The sequence below is a fragment of the Monopterus albus genome, unplaced genomic scaffold (assembly GCF_001952655.1).
Source record: "Monopterus albus unplaced genomic scaffold, M_albus_1.0 scaffold12.1, whole genome shotgun sequence".
In the NCBI taxonomy this organism is placed as follows: domain Eukaryota; kingdom Metazoa; phylum Chordata; class Actinopteri; order Synbranchiformes; family Synbranchidae; genus Monopterus; species Monopterus albus.
The window spans coordinates 5,945,456-5,954,489 of NW_018127892.1; the positions used below are offsets into that span (position 1 = coordinate 5,945,456).

The 9,034-nt window shown below is 39.5% G+C and overlaps 1 long non-coding RNA gene across 1 annotated transcript; it reads right to left on the bottom strand.

The window, feature by feature from the left end:
- Positions 1 to 936: 936 nt before the first annotated feature.
- On the bottom strand, positions 937 to 5,842 carry LOC109954974 (uncharacterized). The gene is made up of 3 exons (XR_002274203.1): positions 4,813 to 5,842; positions 3,850 to 4,369; positions 937 to 3,390 (listed from the first exon to the last, which is right to left on the bottom strand). It is a non-coding gene; the product is annotated as an uncharacterized LOC109954974 (long non-coding RNA).
- Positions 5,843 to 9,034: the final 3,192 nt, after the last annotated feature.

Consider the following 9,034-nt stretch of genomic DNA (forward strand, 5'->3'; position numbering starts at 1 on the left):
AACTCTAAAACCTTACAGCCTAGAAGCTAAAACAAAAAGCCCAAAATATCTTTGTTACTGGTGAATTACATATATTTGGTGGATGCTTAATGCTGGGGAAAACATAAAATCTGTTCTAAGTCCCAGTTTCAGAACCTGCCTTCAAATTCAGATACTATGGACAAGTAAAATAGTTTAGAGAAAACTGTCCTGTAAGTATTATTGTTTAATTCTCGGCAATAGAAGACTTTTTTTCTTTCTCTCACTCTCTTTCTGTATGTGTGTGGTCTTTATTTTGTCTTTTTTATTTGAGGACCCAAAACCAAAAGTCTACTCACACTGTAATGCCGGTCTCCACAAAGTAAATAACTGACTTTCAGGGTGACAACTTGGTTTAATATTAGGGTAAGGTTAATGTTTGGGTTAGGGTTAGGCAAATACAGTAACAGTTATGGTTAAGGCTAAGGTATGTCTCCTGGAAATGAATGTGAGCCAATGTAAAATCCCCACAAGTGTTGAAAACAAGGGTGTGTTTGTGCATGTTGGGATATTATATTTCATCACAGGTGTTGTTAACAGATAGTGCAGGACTCTGCGTGCATTGAATGTGAAGCGACAGTAATCGGGCTTCAGCATAATTACAGCAATCAAGGGAGTAAAGATGTTATTTAGGATAATGGCACTCCATACCACTATAGAAATAAAATACCTTGTAATTTCCTGGCTGGGTACAGAAAACACGCTCCTGGATGAGACTCTGTTGTACCTTTTGTTGCTGTTGTGGATTATTTGGATTCTTGGCTGCATGGAATTTTCTTATTAGACTATGTTTGCTTTATTTTTCATGTAAATAGTTGAAAACAGACAATACAATAAAAGTACATTTTTAATGCCTGAAAACAATTTATTACAAAACGATTAATAAAGATAACTGATAAATTAGCAATAAAACTCAAAAACGGTTGTGTACATTTATTTATCTTTACATGCGTGATACTTCCACATATTGTATTCTTTGATAGTTTGACAGCTGCGTTAGTGCCCACACTGGATGAGAAAGACATTGTGGATACATTTAACTAAAATTACTCTAGTGACTGGCATTGTTTGTTAAATTATTGTTTGAGAGGGAAGAAAATCATCACTCATCACGTCACACTCTGCACAAACACACTCTCACATGCTTGTCTGTGCTCCCTCTCACGCGTACACACACAGGCACGTTCGATCATGTTATTCATTCTTAAAACCTTAATTCTGTTAGTACATTCAGTAAGTGATGCAGTGCCTCAAAATCAGGCTGCTTCACTAATTTTGCCAAAGTCATTTTAGTTAGTTTTTGTTAGATTATTAGTTTATTAGTGGGTTAGTCGGTTAGTTTACAGAGAGCTATGAAAAGCTCTGCAGGTTAGTAACTGTTAATTTTACTTTAGGAGATGTTAGTAGTTTATCAAGAGAACAAAACCGTGGTGCTTGTTCACAGTAGGTTTTCCCATTGCTATAAAGGACACACTCCTCACACCTGACGATGTTTTGGATAAACGCTTCCATGGAACATCATTTAATGAACATCACTGGCACTGCAAGGCATGCTGGGAGCTAACTCAAGATTAACAAAGAGACATCAGGATTGAACAAAATGTTGCAGCCATTGAACAAAAGGTGTTAGTAAGAGCAACAGGTGGACCTTTGCAGCCTCACCGCTGATAGCATCAACGCTAAAAGGAGTTAGTAGTGGAGCCAAGGTTTGCTCAGCTTGTGTCTTACTGCATTACCTGTGGTGACGACAAGCCGGGCGTTCACCTGTAAAGGTTGACCACACAGTGAGCAGGCAGAGACACAAAAGCTGGTCTCATATGATGTAAATATATCCTGTGAAGTGTGACAGGTTGGTAATATGATTTGGAATCACATCATAATTTGGTTTTGTAAGGCTTCCTTTCAAATATGTGGCCAACCCAGTTTCATATCAACAGCTGATTCTGCTCTTCTTCATCTTGTGGTTAAAGACATTTCCCTTCCCAAGTCCTGAAACCCTTCTTCACGTGCTTACTGTAACATTTTTACAGATTTTCTTCTTTATTCATTAATCTAAGATGGTCATTTCTAGAAGAAGTTTTGCAGGATCATGAGAGAGGAGTGTGTGTGTGTGTGTGTGCATGAAGCAGAAGGTTAGTCAGTGGGTTAGAGAGAAAAAGCCCAGCCATCAGCATTCAGAGTACAGGTTAGTAATCATTCAACAGTTAGCAGATATTAGTACTGTTAGATATTAGTGAGATATCGTTAGTACAATCCAGACTTGGGTAAAAAGCTATTTGCATATATTATTAGCATTTGAAGTTGTTAGATGATGGGACTGTAGGCATCAGGATATTTTAATTAATGCCAACAGACATCATATAAAAAACTACACATTCATTTCCAGCAACACTGCTGTGATTACTCAAACCACAAAAATCCACACCTACTTTAATGAGGTTGTAGCAAATGCTAAGAATTTTTGTAAATATTTTTAACCCTTGTCTGGTACATCCAGTGCTGATAAGAAGAGCTTTGGGCATTTTAAAAGTTTGTAGCTACAAGAAAACAACTGTAAATGTATGTTTTATCAGCTAGATATAATGTGCATGCACAAACAGAGGGACAAACACACACACAAATAGAGCACATGCACACAAACAAATGCACTCACACAGACATACATACAATACACCCACACATAACAGTAGAACTACGCATGTACTGTATGGAGTATATTATAATACTTGGTATTACACCTAAATTAAGAGGTTCCAAGAAAAACAAAAACATACTGTGTGAATTACACATTGTCAAATGTGAGAAAACCATTCTCACACATTTGGGCAGATTTTTTTTTTAACATCACAGGCTTAAAATATCACAGCTTTTCCGTTCTGGCTCTGACGTGGATACATGCTAGTTTTGGTGAGAAGTTAACACAAAGTTAAAACACCACTTCTGGTGAATTTAAAGTGTCTTCTCCAGGAGAGAAGTAACCATGACGTTAGACATAGTAACCAAGGTAACAGAGTGAAAAGGTGGCTGCAGTGTCAGTGTTTTTTATCAACCAAAAAAAAGACAGAGGGAGTGGGGGTGGAAGTAGCTATGTCAGTAAGACTCACAGCCAGCTAAAACACACATTTTTTGAAAGAACACTGCACTGCAGCAAATTATTTTAGACTCAAAACACCACCCGTTAAATACCTTCCAGCTAAATTCGATCACACTGACACTGACTACAAAAGAGTGGTGACATTTGCAACTCTTCAAAAGCCATTTTCACTGGTACACACAGTCAGCAGAAGTCATCTCTCAGTGGGGTAAGATTTGCACAAGGATCCAGTCCTTCTGAAGGTACAGGGCAGCAGTTGTGGCACTTTGCATCAGTCCCTACAGGAGAAACAACATGACAGAAGTGAAGAAATATTTTCCATGAACACATTCCTGTTGGTCTCTTTTACATCACATGCTTTTAAAACTGTTTTTTGCCCTGGTCTAATTTTTTTCCAGGATGATCCTCTACAATGTTGAATAAATAAATGTAAAAAAGCAGATTATGCTAATATGATTTTGTCATGGTCTCCACTTTCAGGTTTCTTTATCTCCCCTCTTAACTATAGTCCTGGAAAGGAGAGTAACATATAAAATATGAAAGCAATTTAACACATAACTAATCTCCCATGTTCTATTCATTCCTATTTATCTGCACTCTCAGCCAGCACAGAGGCTTAACAAGCATACACACAGGGGCACAATATATGCAGGAAAAACCTAATTAGAATCTTAAAAATGGTGACCATGATGAATGTAAAAGTCACAATGATGTAACTCTACTGACAGATCCTGTACCAGTCTGTGGAGGCTGCACAGCAGAGGGAGATGGTGCGATGCTGCCAGTCGTACAATGAGGTCCAGTGCAAGCGCTGGTCTGCTTTTAGTCGCTGTAACTGGAGAGGAACACACAACACAAAGCAGCACAAGTGGGACTCAACCCAACTGTCCTCTCAAGACACCCTAGGGACTGTTCTACCATTTCACTGTATCTCCTCACTGTGTTTTATTTAGACACAAATGAAACTGCAACACATCCACTGCTAAAATAAAAATAAAAAATCAATTGATATAGGCTTTACTGGGTTATCGTCAGTTATTTAACTGACTAAGTAGTGCTATTATATTCTCCATCTGGTATGTACCAGGGAAAATTAACCTCCCTCATGGTTACAGTAAAGGTAATGCGGTCTGTACACATAACCTGTCCTGTTGTTGGTCCCCATGTGGATCCTCCCAGTGTTCTGACTGGTGACACATCAGCTGCCCTGTAGATGAATGCAGTGCAAAGTCCATGCAACACTGACCATAAGGTTACCTAAAAAAATAAACGCATACTGAAAACGTGTGTGAAATATTTTACAGCTGATCATAAATATATAATTCATGTTACAGAAGATGAACAATGGCTGCAGCTCATGTCTATCTGAAAATTAAACACCATGTAGACTACACTGTACTGTATGTACTGGAGCTCCATACAGCAACATACTGTGCTGTTTGAAAGTAAATAACCTTAATTCTAATTTGGCTTGTGTCCACCAGAAATAGAATTAATATAATTAAGCATATTTCAGTATTCATAAACCCTGTAAGGACGTCAAACTGAGACATTTACACACCAGGCTCTCCTTAGTGAGTCTAAATTAATCTACTCTAACAAAAAATACATTCAGTTTATGATTAGCGCAATAAAACATTCACTGTAAAGGAAAAAAAAATGTTTATAGAAACCATTAGGCATAAGATGTTTTGTCTTACCAGTGCTCTCCGGGTTTACCCTGTCCCGCAGCATAAAACGGTGTGAAAAGATTTTTTACTTCTTTTGTTTTCATGCTGGGAGGAAGCTGGTCTGAAAATCCACACCGTCTGTGTGCAGTGTCTTCGCCTGCAATAAAAGACCGGTTGCCTCCTGGATCTACACGCTACGCACTAACATGATCCGCGGTGGAGCGTCGTCTATATGGCTGCCGAGCTGAAACAAGCAGGTGTGGGAGCACCAACAACAGCTGCGCACTGACGGGAGTGCGATCCAGGGAGAACAGGATAAAGCGCAGACAGAAGCCCCGAGACAAAGAAAATGGATGGATGGGATTGCAGAGAACAGCGACGTCTTTGACTAAACGGGACTGCACAGAGCTGAATTAATCAGAGGTCTCGGTTTCCAGCTGCTGCCACAGGTTTATGGTCGTTTGTATGCGCGCCCTTCATCCACCATCTGTGTTTCCTGGGCAACCGAGGACCGCTAGCAGGCATCAACACCACCATTTGCACAGCAATCACCTCCAACATCTAAATAAATAAATAAAACACTACCGTATTCTACTCGAATTTTACCTCAAGAGAAATAGCCTCATGTAATATAACTAATGTTTTATATGCAGGCTATTCTAAAATTTAATTTACGAACTGATTTCTCCACATACCTACATGGCCAAGCATTCTCTTTACTTTTAGCTATTGCTGCACACAGATGAAACCAACTTGCTGATGACCTTGACCAGCACCTTCAAGTCTGAACTGAACACTGCTGTTTTCCTGTGCCTTTGTTTGACTGGTTTCTATGCTGCACCTTTTGCACTGTAACTGCAAAATAATTGTGTTTAAGACCTTTATGTTTGTCTATTAGTTTTTAATCTCACTTTAACAATGTTTTATGATCATTCTGTCCTGCTTTTATTCTGTCCCCCACATTTCTGTCAGATAACTCCTCACTTCTCCCAGTATATTGCTGCAGTCACAAATTCTTTGGTATTCTGGTGTTTATTTCTTTTGTTTGCATTGGAACAACACAAAAAGTGAAGAAACAAAGCTAAGTCTCATCCATTCTGCACAGAACTTCAAAAATAGACTGGACACAATTATTGACACCCTCAACTTAATATTTGGTAGCACACCGTCTGGACAAAGTAACTGAAACCAATAACTGTAACCATCAGTGAATTTCTTCCACCTTTCTACTGGAGTTTTGGTCCACTCTTCTTTTCCCAGCTGCTCCAGGTCTCTCATATTTGAAGGGTTCCTTCTCCCAGCTGCTGTTCTGAGACACATACAGCAACACAGTACAATACTGAACACTTGAATACTGAAGACCAATGTAACTTATAATCAATCATTTTCTCATTCACTCTATTTTTGCTGTTGACATTATACCATGAAGTATTTGACACATTACACTTTTTATATGGTTGTAAACTAATAACATTCATACAGTCGTTAGTGTACCTGAACATAGCAAATGATTCATTATATATTTGTCATTGTGTTAACCGACTCCATGTTGTGACCTTCACACAATGTCCTTTTCTCTCCACTTAGTCTCAGATGACAAGTCAGAGCTCTGAGAGTAACATTCCGTGCAGCAACATTAGTCTCTACCTTATTCATGGCTTCACAGGTGAAGGGTGCTTTGTCAAAGTCGCCAAGTGCGTGAAATTAATCACATCAAAGAACATATGGCCCTCGATTTTCTGAAGAATGAGGATGCTGCGAAAAGACAGGTAAATCTTTTTTTGTTTACTGATACCAGACTATTTCACATATAACACCTGTGTAATTTTACTTGTTTTCTCCACAGATCAACATGGTCGACGTAGTTAAGGTTCTGGACCCCGTTGAGAAGAATATCGTTCTTAGAAAAGTTTGGACAATGGACAAACATGTCTAGTTTTTGCAGTGTTAGGAGTCTTTTTCAACTGTTCTGAGAAAGACACTGGCATCCACTGTCTCTCAATGATATACATCCAATAAGGCATCCGGTAAAGACTTGGTGACTTTGGTCAGTCACTAAGTAATGGCAACACACTTGAGTGAAGGGGTCTCTAACATGTCGCTCAAGAGCCACCAGTACCGATTCTGAATAGTGGCCATCTTGGCTGCTACGGTGGCTGGATGGCTATGGCCATAGCTGCGATAGCTGCTGTAACAGCTACGGCAGCTGGAGTCTGTAGCCATCTTGGCTGCTACAGCATCAGGCATGTTTATTTAGCCTATGTGCTTTTCTTTGCTTTTTATTGCCTGTCATAATTAATAATCCTGGTTTGTGTGAAAATCAGTGCTTGATGCGTTTAAGCTGCAAATATACTTGGCTGAATTCCGTCACTATATAAAGTAAAGGCTGTTGAATAAGCTTTAGTTGTACATGGTTTTAGAGCAAAGGGCTGCATGTAAACACAACAGTGATGAGCTTGGTATGTCATTGTGAGCACGTCATCAAAAAAATAAAGTGAGAAAGGGCCTGGTAGAGTTCAGCTTTCTGGCACTCATCCATTTCTGCAATAATCAACCGGTTTACAATTGCCCTTTACCTTTGTTAGATTACATTACACAACTGTATTATACAAATTTTTTGTTAGACGATTAAAAAAAACAACAAATTTACAAATGAAGCAAGATTTTTCATAACTGCTAATTTCTATTTGAACCTCAGTAATTTCAAACATTCAGCACATTTCAAACTGTGCACAGCACAAGCTGAACACACAGTAACCATTTTGGTCTACACAACACAGCCCCACTGAACGGAAACAAACCAATACATCACATGATATGTGGTTTTTGGCCACAGATTTTCCCATCACTGTGCAGTGTACTCATCAGAACAACATTCTTGCCTTTCTTTGGCACATAGGACACCAGGGACATGTCAGCTGTGTACACAAGCTTGGAAGACTTCACAGACCTGTCCTTTGTAATCAATAGTTGAGATGGGAGCTCAGACTTGTTTTTGCGAATAGTTCCCACCATGGTCAGCTTCCTCTTCAGGAGCTCCTGTCCCAGCTTGTGCTGGGTAAAAACATTGTATCTTGAAGTTGCACGGACAAAGTAAACTGATATGGTTATTGGCTGAGACCTGAGCTACACTGGTAACATATCTGTCATCTTTGACGGAAGTACCAGGTTCAAATCCTGGCGAGAGTGCACACACACCCTCTGCGGCCATTGCCATACCTTGTTCCGTTCTCTTTCGCCCACTTCGCGTGTCTTCTCCCTTCTTCTTCTTCTTCTTTTTATTCCAGTTGTCTTCTTTTGTGGTACACTCAAAACATTATGAATTAATAGAACATGAGATAAAAAAAATTCCTCAACACCCATATAAAATGGCTATAACACTGTGCAGCTGCATATTTTAACTCATTATAATAAATTATGAAATTACCTAATGATTTATCATGTGACAAAAACAAATACCTTAATGCATCACCATAAAGACAAAATACGCTCTGGTAAGAAAAAAAACAATATTCTGATTCCGTGAATAATCAGATTACTACATAGAAAAGACGGAGGGTACGTCATTACTTGACATGGTGTCAGAAGTGGGATCGCAAGAGGCGACGCCCAAATGATGGTAAAAAAAATAAGTAAATAAAAAGAGAGAAGAATAAGAGAAAAAAATGCCAAGTTTCAAGTCACCGGAAAACTTCAGCTTCGACAAGCCTGGAGAATGGCCAACATGGCGGCAGAGATTCCTGCATTACCGCACAGCAGCAAAGCTGAAGGAAGAGGATGAAGAAATCCAAGTAAGCACGTTAGTCTATGCGATGGGAAGCAAGGCGGAAAATGTAATGAAGTCATTTACATTCCCCTCGGCTGATTCCGAGATGGACTTTGACCATGTTTTGAAACAGTTTGACGATTATTTTATTCCCCGAAAGAATGTCATACATGAGAGGGCCCAGTTTCATCAGCATGTACAGAAACCCGATGAAAAGGTTGAGAATTTCATCCGGGCACTTTATGAACTGGCTGAAAGTGTGAGTTCGGTGAGAGGTAAAGCGAGCACATCAGGGACAGACTCGTTGTGGGCATACGGGATAAAGAATTGTCAAAAAGACTACATCTTTCTAAAGAACTGACATTAGACACAGCAGTCCACATGATCAGGCAAGCCGAGGAGGTCGAGCTGCAAATTAACCAGCAGGGGGAGTCTTCGTGCTGTGTTCAGGAGGTGCGGCACCACAAATGGCAGCCAGGAAGAGCG